The sequence below is a fragment of the Lagenorhynchus albirostris genome, chromosome 5 (genome assembly GCF_949774975.1).
Source record: "Lagenorhynchus albirostris chromosome 5, mLagAlb1.1, whole genome shotgun sequence".
NCBI classification, from domain to species: domain Eukaryota; kingdom Metazoa; phylum Chordata; class Mammalia; order Artiodactyla; family Delphinidae; genus Lagenorhynchus; species Lagenorhynchus albirostris.
In genome coordinates, this window is record NC_083099.1 from 86,178,463 (window position 1) to 86,197,185 (window position 18,723).

The 18,723-nt window shown below is 45.8% G+C and overlaps 1 protein-coding gene across 3 annotated transcripts in view; it reads right to left on the reverse strand.

Moving 5' to 3' along the window:
* BOC (BOC cell adhesion associated, oncogene regulated) overlaps nucleotides 1–18,723 on the reverse strand; it is a 79,710-nt gene that overhangs the window by 41,511 nt on the left and 19,476 nt on the right. The gene's annotated exons all lie outside the window — the stretch shown is intronic.

An 18,723-nucleotide genomic window follows, 5' to 3' on the forward strand; every position in this document is an offset into this window, starting at 1 on the left:
CCATGCTGCTAGTTTAGACTACTGTGCACAGTGCTGTCACAGTATACTGAATGCATGCTACATCCCTCAGGTAGGGGATGCTACTAATGAATGAATCCTAAAGTCTCAGAGGCTCATGAAAGATCTCCTGTTTTGAGTCACCCCAGCTCTTCACCTACATCCTTGTCAACATTCTTTGATTTCCTGAAACCTACCAACCCTCCTCAGCTTGTCTAACGTCTGTAACTCCAGACACAAACACAGACAAAAGTCACTCAGCCAAGGCCCCTCTTCTTCTCTCCATCCCCTAGTGCTGAAATTCTGGTATTTTCCATCTCTACAAAATCTGTACATTTTTTTTTAATAGACAATTTCATTTTTATCTTGGTCTTCTGCCAGATCATTATTTTTTTCAGAGGATCTCCTTTATACACATTCTTTTTGGCCCTGAGTCCTAATCAGATTATTTTAAATTTTAGTGACATAAAATTTTCACATAGTGCAACACATACATCTTGAGTGTATAATCATAAATGTGCATATGCCTAATAAATTTTTAAAAATGACAGAATTAAAGTGGAAATTAGGCAGTTTTATAATCATAGTGGCAATTGTGACACTTCCCTGGTAATAACTGATAGAACAGTTAGATGAAAAATTGTAGGGATATAGAAGATCTGAATAACAATGTCAACCTTCCTGATCTAATTGACATTCATCAATCATTAGAGCCAACAACAGTATTCTCTTCAAGTGCATATGCGATGTTCACAAATGCAGACCAAATATTGGGCCATAAAATTTCAAAAGACTGAGATCTTACAGAGTATGTTACTTGAACACAATGGAATTAAATTAGAAACCAACAAAACAAGATATCTAGGAAAGCCCCAAATATTGGGAGTTAACACATTTCTAAATAACTTATGTATCAAAGAAGAAATCACAAAGGAAATTAGAAAATACAAAATCTGCACTCTTGACGGCTTGCTGTGTTGCATCTCCACCCAGAACATTTCCTTGGGGGTCTAGACTGTACTGCTCCTCTAGCCGCTTGATGACATATCTCGGCTATCATCAGCCATCCTCTTATTGCCTGCCTAGAACTTTAATTCCGCCCCTTCTACAGTGTTATTTCTTTATGCCTCGTTTAAGCTATGGTGTTTAAAAGATTCATCAAAATCACAAAGAGGCAAATGTACACACACTTCTGTCACAGCCGAAACCAAGATCTTGCCTCTGTGTTTTCACTGCTGTACCTACAGGACATGAGACCAACGAGGAAGGTGTGCCAACACCCTGCTAGGCAGGGAGACAGTACAGTGAGATTCAGGTAACTGAAGGCAGCACCATAATGATCTAGACAGAGGACGCATATTCCTGAATCGTGCACATGCGGCAATAGTAATAGTATATTTCCAGGAGGGTGACATATACTCAAAATGCGAACACTTTTGGACCAGTTTACCTAAACCAGCGACTCTTTCAAAAACTTACAGTCACCACTGAAAAGTCATAGGAGGTAGTTAAGCTGCCCAGCTGACAGCTGTGTTACGCTCTCCAGTCTCTGGAGTTCTGGCTACTTGTACGGTCTGCTGTAAGAGCCGGTCTTGGGCCTCTCAACACCCATGGCTCCTTTCACAGAGGACTGAGGCTGGGCTTCGAGGCTCTTGCTCTGTGCTAGGGAGTGCTTGAGATTTGCCTAAACCTCTCCATTCTCCAAGCTCCTCTGGCTTTTCACCTAGCTACTTAGAGAGTTAAGAGGGCTACACTGCTTTGCCAAACAAGCACCCCTCCAAACCAGATCTAGGGCCTGGCCCCACACTGATGTTCGGAATGGTTTCTAGGGCAGAGTCCTTTCCCCTTGATTTTTTTTTTTTTTTTTTTTCCGGTACGCGGGCCTCTCACTGTTGTGGCCTCTCCCGTTGCGGAGCACAGGCTCCAGACGCGCAGGCTCAGCGGCCATGGCTCACGGGCCCAGCCGCTCCGCGGCATGTGGGTTCCTCCCAGACCGGGGCACGAACCCGTGTCCCCTGCATCGGCAGGCGGACTCTCAACCACTGTGCCACCAGGGAAGCCCTCCCCTTGATTTTTTTTTTTTTTTTTTTAGGAAGGAATGAGAGATGGACAAGGTTGTCCTAGGCACCTAATTATCACCAAGCTTGGTGTGGAAAGTCTACATCCCACTTAGAATTTGCAACTTTAAGGGAATAAACATAAATTTTACAATTAACATTCTGACAAATATGGTTTACTCAAACATATCTTAACCTCAGTTTTAGAAGTTAATAATCCTTTAAACTATTGTATTATAAAAAATATCAATATTAACAAAATTGCCTTTGCCCTTTTTAGTATATAAATTCAGAAATACAACTTTGTGTTGACTAGATACATACTTAGTGAAGATCTATCTAACTTTAATGTTATGGTACCAAGAAAATGACTAGTTGCTAAACTTTTCTTAATCCTCCAACACAATGAAATAGAGAGTTTCTACTTCTGGGTGAATTGATTCCAGCTGTTTTAGGTCTTTTTGCCATTCTGCTCGAGAGTCCAAAGAGAGGCTGTCATTGGCCCCTCTTCCCCTTGGCCAGGGCAGGTTGGGGTTCCTTGACTGACAGGTCCACCAGATTACTCAAAGTTCAAGTTTTGACATCCATTATTTCAGAAATTCTTATTAAAATATTGAATGAGGTTGATGGATTTCTTGTAGTTACATTTGACATTCTAGTCAAGGCTGAATTAAAGAAATTTATTTATATTTTTCACACCCCTTCACTGATAAACCAGTAGCTACAACAATGCTATAATCCTTTTGGTAACTATAGCATCTTTTTAAATATTGATTCTTTGGACAACAAGCTCAAAGGGATTAAAAGACCAAAGACTGTACAAATAAGAAAACAATAAGCATAATTTAATCACAACTGCAGGACAGTCATACCAATCTTAGTCTACAAAAGCACCCATTAACACAAGGCTACATTCCAGTATATTTCAATAAAAAGCCATTCATAACTTGACTCTTTGCCTCTTACCTCTTTTTTTTTTTAACATCTTTATTGGAGTATAATTGCTTTACAATGGTATGTTAGTTTCAGCTTCACAACAAAATGAATCAGTTATATATATACATATATTCCCATATCTCTTCCCGCTTGCGTCTCCCTCCCTCCCACCCTCCCTTGATTTTTAATCCTTCCCTTTGTCTCGTGTCTTCAACATCAGAGGACTTCCACTCTTCTGGGGAAGAACAAGGGGACATTTTCTAAAAGAGGTTTGAAAGAAAAATTTTAAGCTTTTCCTGACAAGTTTTTCCCTCTTGGGGTAGAGAGAGCTTTTGCTCTTTTCCAGACAATCCAGGAAATCAGAGGGTCGTGTTATTAACAAAGTGAAGTTAAGGGAAGCTGCAAAGGATGTGAGTATGGCAGGGGAGGGTAGCCGTGGTGGGAGGGAGGACACGCCTGTTACCACAATAGGTATCTTGCTAAGCTCTTTGCACAAGGTATTCTCTTAATCTTCAGAACAACTCTACATGGTGGGGACTATTATCCCCACTTTACAGGTGAGGAAACTGAGTTCCACAAGGTAAGTAACTAGCCCGAGGTCATATAACTGTAGGCCTGGAATGAAACCCAGGTTGGGCTCATTCCAAAGTTCTGTGCTTTTAACCACAATGGTAGGCTTTTCATGGTTTTTTTTCTACCAGCCCTCTGCACCAAGTGGGTGCTTGACGAACAGAGTTGGAATAGGGTGAGGTAGAACAATGACGAATTTTAACAGTGGTTTCTTAATCACTGTTCATTAAGTTCATTAATATAGTTACAGACAAACACCAAAAAGCAAGCCTTTGGTGTCCCCTCCATCATCCAGATACTAGCTTTAATTCTCTACTTTCCCCCAATGAAATAACGTATTTATCTAGAACACTGCATGAATGACCAGTTACAGGATTTTAGGGAACTTGCTTGCTCATGCCGTGTTCCTCTTCCCCCAACTCCTTGAGGAGATTGCCCACACCTGCTCTACCCCTGCCCTAAGAAAGGAAGAAGGAAGGAAAGGAAGGAGGCAGCAGGGAGACAGAATGAATACAAAGTAGTAAAAGGCAGAGAGAAGACAAGCAGACAAAGGGACAGAAGGGCTGTTTCTTATCCCAGCACAGAGTGGCCACCGAGGTGTTTGGGTTGTAAAGTCGACAAAGGTTTTACTGAGGAAATTCAGCCCAGACCCCCTCCTGCTTAACGAGGGCCAGCCAAACAATTCCTGTTACTTCTGCACCCTGGGTAATTTATAAGGTTCAAAATGGAAACAGACCCCACTACTGCTGCCAGCCACCATCCCGCTTTTAAAGGAGAAAAAAATGTAGCTGAGGAGGGAGAGGGAGTGAGGAAGCAGGTGTCCAAAGAGGGAGAAAGGAGTTAACTCATGAACTCCCACAACAGACTTGTAAGCAGATACCACTCAGTGAGCGCAAAGCAGGACACATGGGGTCTCCGTCACGGCAAAGCAGAACCGTGACAAAAATACAGAGGCAGGGGGATCACCGTAGCTATTATGCATCTTATTTAGCAGCTGGGGAAACTGAGCTGCTTCCTGGAGGAAGTTACCTAGTGAGCTTGGTCTAGAAAAATAATTCCAAAAATGCAGGTTTCTGAGAACATTTTTTTAATAATAAAAAAAAGGCAAGTAGGACTTAATTGGAGTAACTAACTGCAGTGTAACTTTGTCCCACTGTGAAATGAACAAGGTACAATTTCAAAAGTGGGTGAAGGCAACAGTAAGGTCTGTTAATTTTCTTGGCAATGCAAGGTAGGTCTAGATCCTTCTTATTTTTTCTGCATTTTCTCAGAAAAAGAGATCAAGAAAAAAAAATCAAAAGCAGAGAGAAGGGGGCTTCCCTGGTGGCACAGTGGTTGAGAGTCTGCCTGCCGATGCAGAGGACGCGGGTTCGTGCCCCAGTCCGGGAAGATCCCACATGCCGCGGAGTGGCTGGGCCCGTAAGCCATGGCCACTAAGCCTGCGCGTCCGGAGCCTGTGCTCCACAATGGGAGAGGCCACAGCAGTGAGAGGCCCGCGTACCGCAAAAAAAAAAAAAAAAAAAAAAAACCCAAAAAAAACAAAAGCAGAGAGAAGGGAAAACGAATTCTTGACATAAATTCCTCATTGAGGCCTAGGTACTTTCTATTTTTAAGGGTTACTTGGACACAAAAAATAAAAGAAAATGCATCTGAGAAGTTGAACTGCTGACATACATGTTCCCACTGAAATAATCTCCAAGCAGACGTTTTTAAAACTTTCCAAAAACAACAGCAGCAGAATACACGTCTAAGGTTGAGACCAAGCACTAGAAATTACAGCCTTAGAGTATTTATTTTGCGAGAGAAAATTACAAACAACTGAGAGTTGATCATCAGCAGAAGTAGGCCAGCTCCACCTTCTCCCAAGAGGGCTGGCGGGCTGGCAGGAACGAGAGGGAGGCAAGGGCACCCGAGGCCACATCTCATGCCCTGATCACCCAGGCCACTACAGCTCTCTGAGACAGAAGCCTCCACGGTCTAAAATGCCAAACACACCCTGTGGATGTCCTATGACCACTAACAAGATGAGCTACACAGAAGAGCACGTGATCTAGCAGGTAACACAGAGAGTCCTTCTTAAAAACATTCTTCCAGGGGCTTCCCTGGTGGCGCAGTGGTTGAGAGTCCGCCTGCCAATGCAGGGGACATGGGTTCGTACCCCGGTCTGGGAAGATCCCACATGCCGCGGAGCAGCTGGGCCCGTGAGCCATGGCCGCTGAGCCTGTGCTCCGCAACGGGAGAGGCCACAACAGTGAGAGGCCCGCGTACCGCAAAAAAAACAAAAACAAAAAACATTCTTCCAGTGGCAAGAATGAGATCTGACAAAATTCTTGTTCCATTGGTTGAGAGGGCTGGCTAGATGAAAAAAGGAATATTTCTGACCCCAAGTTACATGTTTTTCACATGTTCCCAATTCTGTGGAGTAAGACTGGCCTTTTCCAAGGCAGAGAGAAGTTTTGCCCTGCGAAGGTGATGCCAAGTGACTGGAGGGTGAGGGCTGGCAGCCCTCTGGCCTCAAGAAAGAGGGTGGTACTTCTGCACAGAGGACTGACATTGGCGGAAATCTTGGGCAAACAAGTGAATTTAATTCTCAGCTGAATATGTGGGTTTAGACAGATCTAGGAGAAGGATTTAAGAAAGGGCAATTTTTTTTCTAATGTAAAAAGTTTTTACCCCCAGACGTAATTAAAGGGAAACATTTTAAATCAGGAGGGACCTCAGAAAAATTAATAGCTTTGGAGAACACCTAACAGGTATTATAAATGAGGAAAGCAAGGTGCAGAGAGGCTGAGTGATTTGCAGAAGGTCTCCCAGTTAAGAGAGATTCAGGGCTACAAGTCAGGTCTCCTGACTCTTAGTCCGGTGCTCTTTCCACTACCCTGACACTGTCTCCCAGAAGATTGTTTCTGGGTCATATTAACCAACTGCTTAAAACTGCTTTTAGAACTAAATTTAGAATGTTCTTGAATTTACTTCCTCAGGCATAAAAATGTCACCTGGATCATTATCTGTAACAGTAACTTTCTGTGTGGTCATTTTCATTCTTTTACCATTTAGAATTCTAATCTGGAAGAATCTCTTACTGTTCTTTACATGAATGTCTTCGATAAAATTTTCTGCAATGATGAAAATGTTCTATATTTGCACTGTCCAAGATGTTAGGTAGCCACTAGCACTTGTGGCAATTAAATACTTAAATGTGGCTAATATAACTAAGGAATTGAATTTTTAATTTTAAGTTAGCCAACAGGGCTAGTGGTTACCACATTAGGCAATACAGTTCAAGATTAATCTCTGGAACATCTACCCAGACCACTCTGACATCACACAGGGGAGAACAACAATGGTTTGATGGTCTTAAGTATGAGCCATGCTCTAGCCAGCCCCTAAATATATTTCTAGCCTATTCCTTATCCAAAGTTTGTGTATGTTTTCTATTAAAAAACTATGTGTAGGGGACCTCCCTGGTGGGGCTCAGTGGTTAAGAATCCGCCTGCCAATGCAGGGGACACAGGTTCGATTCCTGGCCCAGGAAGATCCCATATGCTGCAGAGAAACTAAGCCTGCGCGCCACAACTACTGAGCCTGTGGTCTACAGCCCATGAGCCACAACTACTGAGCCCACGTGCCACAACTCCTGAAGCCCGCGCGCCTAGAGCCCGTGCATGCACTGCAATGGGAAGCACGTGTGCCGCAACGAAGAGTAGCCCCCGCTTGCAGCAACTAGAGAAAGCCCGCGCGCAGCAATGAAGACCCAACGCAGCCAAAAATAAATAAAATGAAAAAAACCCCAAAAAAACAAAAGACTGTGTGTATTGTGATTTTATTATCATTATTATTATTGGGAAGAAAAAAATATCACTGTGATCTACCATATAGAAGACAGTACGCAAGGCACTGTACTAGAAGATGGATCCTGTCCTGAGAAGCTTAAAAGAAAAAGCTTGGAACGTAAGTCAGCCAGTGCTCGGCAAATATCCATGAGCTCCCCACTTCCCAGCCTGCTCTGCAGTTGGCTTAGGGCCAGGTGACAAGTACTGGCCAATGACATGTAAGTGAACATGTTCTGGGTCACTTCCAGACCAAGAGAGTTAAGAGAATTGGGGGGCTGCTTCTCCCTCCTCCCACTGCCAGTGGGCCACATCCCATGTTTCACAAGGCATAGCTACGAGATGGAAGACAGCACAATCTATGACAGGAGAAGAAATAAACCTATGTTGCATAAAACCACTGAGGTTTTGAAATTACTCTCATCTAACAACTTTAGCATTCTTTACTCTAGAACCTTAATGGATATCTGTTTAGTCGCAAATGGGAAGTGGAAAATGAGCAGAGGGGAGAGAGCATTTTCAATTTCAGGCCTTCAGGAAAGGTTTTTCTGGATAAGTGGGTTTGAAACTGGGCCTCCTAGAATATGTGCACGTGTAAGAGCCGGAGGGCACTACAGAGGGTGACGCTGACCTGGTGGGAAGGTTCTGTTTGGACGGTGGTCCATCAAGCAGATGCTTATCTGGAAAGTGGTCTCCTAACCTTTCTGATTTTGCTCTCTCCTGAGAAAAACACTCTGGGCAAATCTCCCAGAATATCCTAATACATGCATATTTATTTATAAATTAAATGCACAATACTGCCAAACTAAAATTTAAGAGTAGGTAGAAGTGAAACCACATTTTTTAATGACTTGTTAATCACGATTGTTTTCTAATATCATGAAGCTAATACCTTAAGGCAGAAAGTCTATTTAGGATTAGATTCATCACTAATGATATGGATGTAATCTCTTTCAAATGGTCTGCTTGAATGTTAATTAATTTGTTCACTTCTCATCAGATGTGATCCCATTATTATTGTTAATACCTCCTAATGTGACTTGAAAAGGGTCAGCTCTGCTGTTTTCATCCTGTTTGCATGTGCCGGATTCTCAGCACACTCTTCAACCCAATTTCTTTGCAGCAATCTTTTTAAGCTACTTGTCCTTTTGTGAGAGTTAATTTAGTTAAAACTAAATAACATAATCTATAAATCCACTTAACAGAGAACAAGAAAACTGGGGAGTGAATGATCAAGCGAGTGAGGTCCCCACTGTCAAGCCCTCCGAGAAACGCAGATCTCTCTGTTGCAACACGTCATTGCCCGACATACAGACTAAAGACTGTCAACCCCAGTATTAAATATTAGGAAAGCTGAATTTCTTTCCTATTCCTTTTGTAGATAGAAATAAACCATAAGAGAATCTCTAATATTTTCTTCCAGTGCCCCAATGGAATATCTTATATTTCCCCTTTGGAGCCCCCAGCTTAGAGACCATTCTAGAGGAATGAAAAGAGACAAGGGAGGAAACTGAGATTGGGTCATGCCGTGGAAGACTAGGAAAAGGAGTCTGAAATTAACACCATAGACAGAGGGGAACTATTGGTGGTTTGAGAAGGGAATATATAAGCAGGGAGGCATTCTGGGGAGATTAGCTAAACCTGGGCTAATTCACACTGAACTCCACATTTATAACAAGCTGCTTAACAACATGGACAGAGTTTATTTCTTCTCAGGTAGGTAGACCCCTTTACCATCCAGGCAAGGGGAAAGGAAGAGTCTGGACACAGCATCTTAGCTCTGGGGAGGAATCCCCCAGAGAGAAGCCCCCTCTGCCTTCGAGTAAAGAGAAGGTCTGGTCTCTTGATTTGCCCACTAGACAAATCTAATCCTCTCCCCCGCCTCCACCACTTGAGGAAAAAGTTACTAGGGAGTCTTATTTCTTCGTCATATATACCTCTTCCTGAAAATGGCCTCATCTCCTTAAAGAGATTTTTTTTTTTAGATCTACCTTTAAAGAGAGAAAGGTGAGAAAAACAACCCCACAAACCTTGTTGCTAAACTGGCAAAAAGAGAGAAAAGAAAAACCACTTCCTTTCTTCTGCACTCGCTTCTCAATCCCCCCCCATTCCATATAAATTCAACTTGACAACCCTGCTAATTGGATAAGCACAGCTTCCATACTCCTAGAAGGCCGGTCCCTTTTCTTTTTTTTTTTGTCTTCGGAGGGCTCAAAACAGGGTGATTGTGCTGTTCTTTAACACGAATTCCATCTGCTTTATTTCTCTCTCCCCATTCACCGCTCCTCTTGAATATTTATGAGGCCTTCCCCCCTTCCCTGCCCCTTCCCACTCCGCCTCTACCGCCTTCCTCCGCAACCCCCTCCCCTCTCCTCTCCCTTCTCTCAGTGCAGCACAAAAACCTTCCAAATGGCCCCCCCTCCTCGCTTTAGATAAACACAGGCAGTGTCAAGTGTGAGGAGCAGGGGGAGGTAGGGAGGAGGCTCAACTGCCAATCACGCCCCCGGCCTTCAATGAGGCCCAGGGGCCTCCCCTAATCCGCTGCATGCCTGCCATATGGGGGCTGTGTTGCCCAGGGAAACACTAACAGGCAGAACGGAGCTTAATAGAGTCCATATTCATTGTAATGCAGTGAGATAGCTCGAGGCACCACTGCCTCTTCGGTCCAGTTTCATTCTTCTGTTTGCTTCTTTCTTTCTGTTTTTCCTCTCTTTTCTTTACTTCTTATTTTTAAAAGGACCAGGTCCCTAGAGAGCTCTAATCTGGAGAAGTCTGGGCTGGCAGAAAGGCAGGACTGTGGGGTAAGGAGTGAGGAAGGTGAGGTGATGCTGAGACGGGGGCTTGGAGTTGGCGGGGAGAGGTGACGAGTGGGAACTTCTTGGGCAGCAGAGTGGGGAGAGCAGCACAGCACCTGCGCAGGGGCCGCGGCACGTGGAGCCGCAGGTGTGCGCGGCCTGTGCACGTGTGGAGAGACAGTGTGGCAGGTGGGCAGGTCCATCGGGGCCTTGGCGCACACAAGCCTTCAGAGCTATTCAGCCCGCTATGCCTAGATATCCCAACCCTTACCTACCTACCCCCAACACCCACCCCAGTCAACTGAAGGGCATTCAAGCCAGCAACACCTACCTCCCGTAGGTGTCAGGCCTGTGGTCAATTCCTAGCTCTCCACAGTTGCGTGGAAAAAGTCACAGGTTTTGCAATGAGATGAAACTACTTTAGAAATACGTCCCTGTAGGGGCAGAGGACCCACCGGCCTGCCAAGCTGGGGCCCTCTTTCTCCTCGGGCTGCTCTGTCACAGCCAAACTAAGGGCATATGGGGCTCCTCTGAGTTGATGGAGTGGGTTGTCTAGCAGATGAAGCCTTGTCATGAATATATATGATGGAAGGGAGACTTAGGGCTCCCTGAGGTCAGAGGTGATCTTTCCCCAGGGACAAAAAGGGAAGGAGGGGAGAGACGTGGGGAGGGAACAGAGTACATTTCTCCCAACTTCTCAGAAAAAATAAAATTGGTAACCAAGCTATGATAGAATTCCTAAAGAATAATCAGTTTTGTAAGTTGTGAAACATAGTTTTTTGTTCTGTGACTGTAAAAAAAAAAAACCCACAAGTTTAAAATCAAGACAGAAGATAAAAACGAAGAAAAACTATAAAAACGTTCACATACTCTCCTACAGCTGAAACTTTAATCCCACGGTCTGGTACACAGGAAGAGCTCAGTAAATGGTTGCTGAAGGAATGAACCATGTACACACTCCTATAGTTGTACTATTGCTGACCAAGAACTTGAAACTCTTTACCCAACTGACAACTACAATCAGTGTTCTGGCCCCCGGCAGAGTGGTGCTAGCGCCTATTACACGGGTCTTTTGCCTCGCCCAGTGCCGGAGTCAGGCAGGCTAGGTCAGATAAAACTGCTCAAACCGAGGCAGATTCTGGTGCTTGCTGTGGTTTGTTTTTTGTCCTCCAAGCTTGCTCTCTTCTACTTTCCTTGCTCTTCCCCGACTGAAATGCATCTTGAATCTGTGGTTTCCTAAGCTCAGCCCCCGGGGCGGGAGGGGAGGGGAGAGGAGGGGTGGGGGAGGGCAAGACTGTAGGAGAGTATATAAAAGTGCTCATAATTTTTCTTTGCTTTTATCCTGATTTTAAGGCCCTATATCCCAGCACCCCTTCAGGAAAGGCTACAGTGGATATTTCGAGAGCCAGGTACAATTTCAATTCCTAGTTCTAAAACCAAAATAGCATTTGGGTACCTGAAATGCTACCCAGAAGTCTATCTCAGCGTCATATCCATTTACATCTATTAGGGAGCCACAAAGGCCTGAAGACCCCAAACCAGAGTAGGTGAAGACACACAACTGACCAGGGCCTAAAAGGACTCTGGACACTTACGATCCCTGCAGAGCAGCCTTCCCCTCCAACTTCTGTGTTTGTAATACCACATATTGCATGTGTTACCGAGAAGTGTGTGGGGTGACCTGGGGGGAGACCACGAAGGAGCAAGTGGGAACACCTGGGGCTCCGGTACAAACCAGTGCTGGAGCACTCTGGGAGCTCAGCGGAGCAGCCAAGCTCTTCCCAGCCCTCCCGGCAGTGGGCACTTTGGTCAGTAATCTCACCACGGATGTGTGTGATGTGGCGACAGCCAGAATGGCAGCTCTGAAGGAAAGCAGGGACAGCTTCTCTGGTCCAGACCAAATACCTGCTTTTCATTTCACTGCTCAGAGGACACCCGCTAATGACCTGCTTCTACAAACACAGACAAACCCATCTACTCTTGCCCGGTCTTCCCTAAAACTATGTAAAGATTCACCATCCGCTCAGCTGCCGCACCCGGGACTCATCCTTGTCTCCTGGCTCCCTCCGATTCTCCACCCCAGTATCAGATGGGTCGCGTGGACTCTAACTCTGGCAGGAGCAACCAGAGAAACACAATGCAAGCCACATAGAGTATTTAAAATTTTCTAGTAGTCGCACTGAAAAATCAAGTGGAAATCATTTTAATAATATCTTTTTTAACACAATATCAAAAAATACTATCATTTCAATATATACTCGATATAAAAATCATTAATAAAGTTTTATATTTTGTTTCATACTAGGTCTACTAAATCTAGTGTGTATTTTCTATTTACTACACATCCCAGCACAGACTAGCCACATTTCAGGCGCTCAGTAGCCCCATGTGTTAGTGGCTACTGTATCAGACGGTGCATGTCGAGGGCCTTCAAACTGGCTCCCTGATTCTCCTCTCCCCAACTAATAAGCCTCCACAGGGTCACCTACCTTCTTTCTAGAATATCAAGCTCAACCGAACAGTAAAGATGACAAATGAGCAGCTACCATTCACTGAGCAATGCCTCCTATAGGCCAGCATCCATCATTTGTCTAATTTGATATAATTCTCACAATGGCCCTGTAAGGTAGGTGTACGACCAACCCATTTTATAAATGAGGAAATTAAAGCTCAGAGTAATTCAATATTTTGTCCAAGATCACACAGATGGTAAACCCCAGAGTCAGGATTTGAACGAGGTCTGGCTGACACTAAAAACCCTGGCTTGGGCTTCCCTGGTGGCGCAGTGGTTGAGAGTCCGCCTGCCGATGCAGGGGACACGGGTTCGTGCCCTGGTCCGGGAAGATCCCACATGCCGCAGAGCGGCTAGGCCCATGAGACGTGGCCGCTGAGCCTGCGCGTCCGGAGCCTGTGCTCTGCAACGGGAGAGGCCACAACAGTGAGAGGCCCGCGTACCGCAAAAAAAAAAAAAAAAAAAAAAAAACCTTGGCTCTTTTCACTCTACCACACTGCTTTAAGTTACGGCAGAAAAATCAGTGGACTATTACATGGCCATTAAAAGTAATAATTAGAAAGAGCAAGCAGCAACATGAAAAACGTTTAAAGGATATTAAGGAAAAAAGCAGATCGCATTTGTAAAAAGCATGTAAACAGTTGGGTAAGGCCTGGAAGGAAATAGGAAACAAATAAAAGCAGCTGATTTGATAATGTGAAGGAATTAGGAGTGATTTTTTTCCCCTTTTGAGGTCAGTTAAAAACAAACAAGCAAAAGAGCGAATAGACTCACCTTTGATAGCTCCCCAAACAAGTATGATCAAATAAGGTTCAAACTTCTTCACACAACCTTCCAGGCTCTGTATTAACTGGGCTGCAGCCAACCTTCCCCTTGTCTTCCTCCCACGAGCCCTAAGTCCCGGGCAAGCTGCTTTTTCACACCTTCCTTCTCCCAGAACCATCTTCTGCTTCTCCCTTTCTTATCCTTCGAAACTTACCTCCAGCATCACTGTATAATGCCTCCAGTGATTATTCCTCATCCCACTTTCCACAGCGCTGTGCACACCAACTGCAACATTTCCACGATGATTTATGCCTGTCTATAATATGCCTCTTTTCCCAGACTCTAAACTCCCTGAAGGCAAGGAGGCGTCCACTTCATCTCAGTAACCCTAGCACCTAGAAAAGTCAATGTCTGCTGAACTAAAGGGTCTATTTGGATTAGAAATTTGGGATTGGGAAGGAATGTTACTCTGACCCGTGGGCCTATAAGAGGAATGCATGCAGACACACTTATCAGTGGTGGAACCAAAGGGTTTTTCTAGGGGGGAATGACTAACTGTGGCCTTTATTTTTCAAACCCAAATGGCCCTTAGATGAGTTGGCAGCCCTTGGGGAAGGCCAAGCTGCCTGACAGAAGTCAGTGCCTCTGCAGATGCTCCTATGGCTTGAGGTTTCATTCAAGAACCTTCTTTGTTTTCCTTCTTGTCTCTTCTCCCAAAACAAACACCCAAATAAGCTTGAGACTTCGGGCTTCCTGCAGCCACTGAACTGCAGGGAACCTCATCTAGGATGATACCGTGATTGGCTATCATCTAGCCAGCGACAGCATGGCCCTGAGCTTGAGGCCAGGGTGGAAGAAGGCAGGCAGAGAGGGATGGGAGGAGAAGGAAGAAAGCTGTACGTGAGAAAGAGGACAAGTTCAGGACTGAAGAGAGAGCGTGGGGAGGGGAGTAGGGACGAGAGCACTAAATATGCCGAAAGCACCTACTCTGTGCCGAGCCCAGGGCTGGGGGTGGACACACATGGTCCACTTTTCACCATCACAGCCCAGGGAGTGTTATCGTCCCCTTTACAGATGGGGAAAGAAGTTATTAAAACACTTCGTGATGCTTTACCACGTAAGGATTTTAGGGCTCATCTCAAATTTGTATTATAGACATAGCTTCTCTACTAAGTGACAACATTGAAACTCTGCAGGATCAGGTACTGAAATACCATGAGCCTTGGGCTTGGATAAGAGCTCTGCCACTTCTACCTTTGGTAGAAGGTGACTTTGGGTAAATTACTTAGTCTTTGACCCTCAGTTTACTCTCTGTGAAAATGCGAATGATAATACCCCCTTTGCTGAGCTGCTAATAAGAGTTAAGGAGATTACGTGTGAAGGCAGCCTGGCACATAGCAGTGAGGGGGGACAGGTGTCGTGGAACTTTTCTACTGAAAGCCGTTCACTGCAGGTCTAATTTCATACTGTGGCACTGGTGGGCTTTGAGATTAATGGCCTTTAAGACTTAAGGACTTGTTGCATTTGAGCAACTCCACACAGATGGGCTATCCTCTCTTTGCTCATTGCTCCTCATAAGCTGTACCCAATTAAGCAACGGCCTGATTTTGCTGCCCTACAACACATGCATCAGAAGTTCAAGAAAGATTCTTTGTCGAAAAAAAGCAGTAACACCTACACTGTATACAGTGTTTCACAGAACCTCACAACAGCCCAGTGGGACAGGAGATCCCTGGGTGGTACTACAGTGTTCCCAAGTTTGTGGCAAGACAATTGCCAGTCTCTCAATCTCCACCCAACACGAGTCAACATTTATATCACTTAGGCTAATAACCTCTCCCACCATCCCACCCTGTTTACGCCCTCTCTCTGCACTCTCTTGATGATGATAATGATCATTTCTCCGTAGTGTCTCTACTTGTTTGGAGAGAAAGGGGAAAGATCCCTGTCAGACAGTAGGTCATCTGGACAAGAAGTTATGGAGAAGTGTTTATAGAAAGGCAAACACACCCCCAATCCCTCTCTGACCCGCCCCCCCGCAGCCCCAGTACGTAGCTCACCTCCGACCACATCGGTGAGCTCACAAAGCCACGACAGACCACCTGCTCTTTTTACACCTACCTGTTTCTAATTACAACCTATGGCCAGGGCTATAGCCACACAGGTAAACAACAAAGTAAAATGGTTAACAGTGACTGGAGAGGAAACAGGAGCATTCAATTCCAAGGCTTCTGGTGCTCACAGCTGATGAGAGGTCCAGTGTGAAAGGAATTAATCCGAGTGTGGGTAGACAGCACAAACACAGTACATAGGCAAACCAGTCCCAGGACCTGAACAGCACTTAAGGCAGACCTTAACAGCTTAAGTCCTATCTCTTAGGACAAAGGATTTTGGACAGTGAGCCATGAGTGAACACAAACCTTGCCAGAAGAGTAGGACAGACAAGGGTGTTCTGCTTAGAGATTGCGGTGAGCGGAGCAGACAAAACAGCTGGCAACCCCGAAGTCACTCCTGATGAGCGGTACAAGCCCCTGGGTGGGCTCAGGGCAGAATTCAGGTCAGTCCAGCAAAACCACACTTAGCACCCACTAGGTGCCACACACTGAATGGAGGGTGGAGGGGACATAGAGAAAAGTAGGCAGTGTCCCATCCTTAAAGAACCTGGGACCTAGTCTACCTTCGCTTTGACACCATCTTTCTATTATACCCAATGCAGCATGGCCTCAAGAAAAGATCAAAGATAGAATGGATTTTACAAAGTACAGGCAAAGAACCAGAACCACTAGCAAAGGCATCAGAGGCAGGACAAAAGAAATGTGGCATACATTTGAGCGCACGCACACACACACTTGTACACTCAGGTCCTGCTCAGCACAGAAGGTCAGTCCTCCAACTTAGTCCTCTTCACAAGTTCTAAAAGAAGCCTCCTTTCCATCATCCACATTCATTCCTACTAGAGTCCCGGGAGAGTCATCAAAGTACATCACTTAAGGTAGGTAAGAGGCTTAGAGCTAATGGAAGCCTCTGAGGACTGCTGAAGCCTCTGCTTTGTCACTGTCACTTCTCACACTGTGTTGTACCTTATTTATATACAAGTCTCTCCTGGACACATAATAGACACTCAGTGAATGTTTGCTAAGCTGTAAAGACCTACCTCCAAGATCTCTTCCAGGCCTGACTCTATTTGGTCCTTGGAGTTTGGATCCAGTGAACCCCCAGTGCTGCTTCTGATGCAAAGCAGAGCTTGAGCAAGGGAAGGTGATGCATGGGTGTCTGAGATCTCCGTCCCTATCGCCCTGCCTCTGGGGAGCCCAATGGGGTTCTTATTCAGGGGAGAAGACAAGCAGGACACTGGGCTTCCCTTCACAGCGCCGGAGCATGACGTGGGTGAGGGCAGGCTTGCCAAGGAGGAGACGGGGGAGAGTGTGGGGAGAAGCAGGAGCCCAGGGAAACTCGCTTCCCTTCGCTAGGCAAGCTCCCAGCACCCACTCTACGTCAGGCAGCAGTTGGGCCACCAGCTCTTGTCCCCTGGAGTCCTGCACTTCCCCCGTGGAAGCGCCGTCACGCTAATTACTTACGGTCTGCCTGACCGCTGGACCAAACGCTCAGGGATCAGGAATGGTGGTGATCTTATTACAGGGGCATCTTGAGTGTGTAACACGGTTCGAGGTATTCAGCAAACACCCGTTGAGTGAACGAATTACAACCCAAAACACAAAAGTGAAAGGTCATGGCAGAGAGGAGAGAGAACTGTAGTCACATAGTCAAGAGGGAGCTTTTTCTTAGGAGGGGAAGCTGGGCCTTTAGGTAGTTTGGGGGTTGAAAAGACTGATTTACTCTGTTAGGCAACATAATTACCACCAATTCCAATTAAGCTGTCACCTGCAGCCATTTTCTGTGCCCCTTCCTCATGATGACTAAGCAACCCATGGCACCAGGCCCATACCCATACCCTCCCCAGGACTCAGAACCGGTCTCCGGTTCTGTGACCCAGAGTGAATGAGGGTCAGGCTGCCACTTCCTGACCTGTCCACTCCTGGGGCCGATTCAAGCAAATGCTGGGCTAAACCAGCCCCAACTCCAACTCGTGGGCACGCTCACACCTCAACCCCTAACACACAGACACACACACACACACACAACCCTTAACAGGCTCTTGCACGCTGGCAGGAAATCTGAAGCACTTAAATGAAAAGCTAAGCCATGGGGCAAAATGGCTGAACTGCTAAGTCGGGGCCAAGGCGGGGTCAGAAGCTGCCTCTCTTTAGCTGGCATCTGACCTGACTGCACTGTGACACAGACAGTGTCTCTCCTAGACTTTCCTTCAAGCACGAAACCCTTACCCGGACATTTAGGAGGAACCACTTTGACGCAGGACAGTAACATCTCTCACACAAGCACGTTGAAGGAGACACAGATCACATCAGCAAATTATCTGAACAATGACTGGTTCAAAGCAGTTGTTCAATAAATGACAGCAACTTATTCAATTTGAGTCACTTCCTTTAGGGTTACTTGTAGAAGTACCTTCATTAGTCTGATCCTTGTTACAGATTTATCCCTAATCTTTCAACAAAAGAGGTTTAAGAATAGGTAAATATCTCAGGGGTCAGACGCCTCCACCCAGGCTCTCCAGGCATCCTGCTCTGGGCATGTACATGCACTACCTCTAAGACAGACAAACAACACACACACACACACACACACACACAGAGGCATGCGTGTGCACATGTGCTCACACAGCAAACAACTCCAGCTCTCCAGCTCCAGCTGGGAAGTATGCTTTAGAATCATGACAGTTTACTTTTTTCCCATCTGACCTCATGCAAACCGACCTTCTCCACCTCTCTGACCCCCAAATATACACATTCAGTCCCCGACCCACCCCCAATCTTCCTCACTTAGAAAGCTCTTTTAAACCATCTGAAACTTAAAATAAATACCAATTTGGAAACCTGAAGCATGCTCCAGTCCGTCCGTCTGTCCCCACCTTCTGCCGGAAGCCTCGACCCCAACTCCTGTCAGCCCTCCCCAACTTGGGAAGCCCAGCGGCCTCCGTGCAGGGCTGGCACACGCAGAGAAAACAAACGCGTGGAGTCCTGCCAGCCGGGTCAGGCACCACTATTTATAGCAGAGCCAAGTGTGCGGAATTGGAGGCGTGATGAAGGGTGTGGGGCGGAGCGGGTAGGGATAATTCCAGCCGCTCCTCCCAGGCTCCACAGCTGCAGAGGATCCCTGCTGATGTTCTGCCGGCCCAGGTG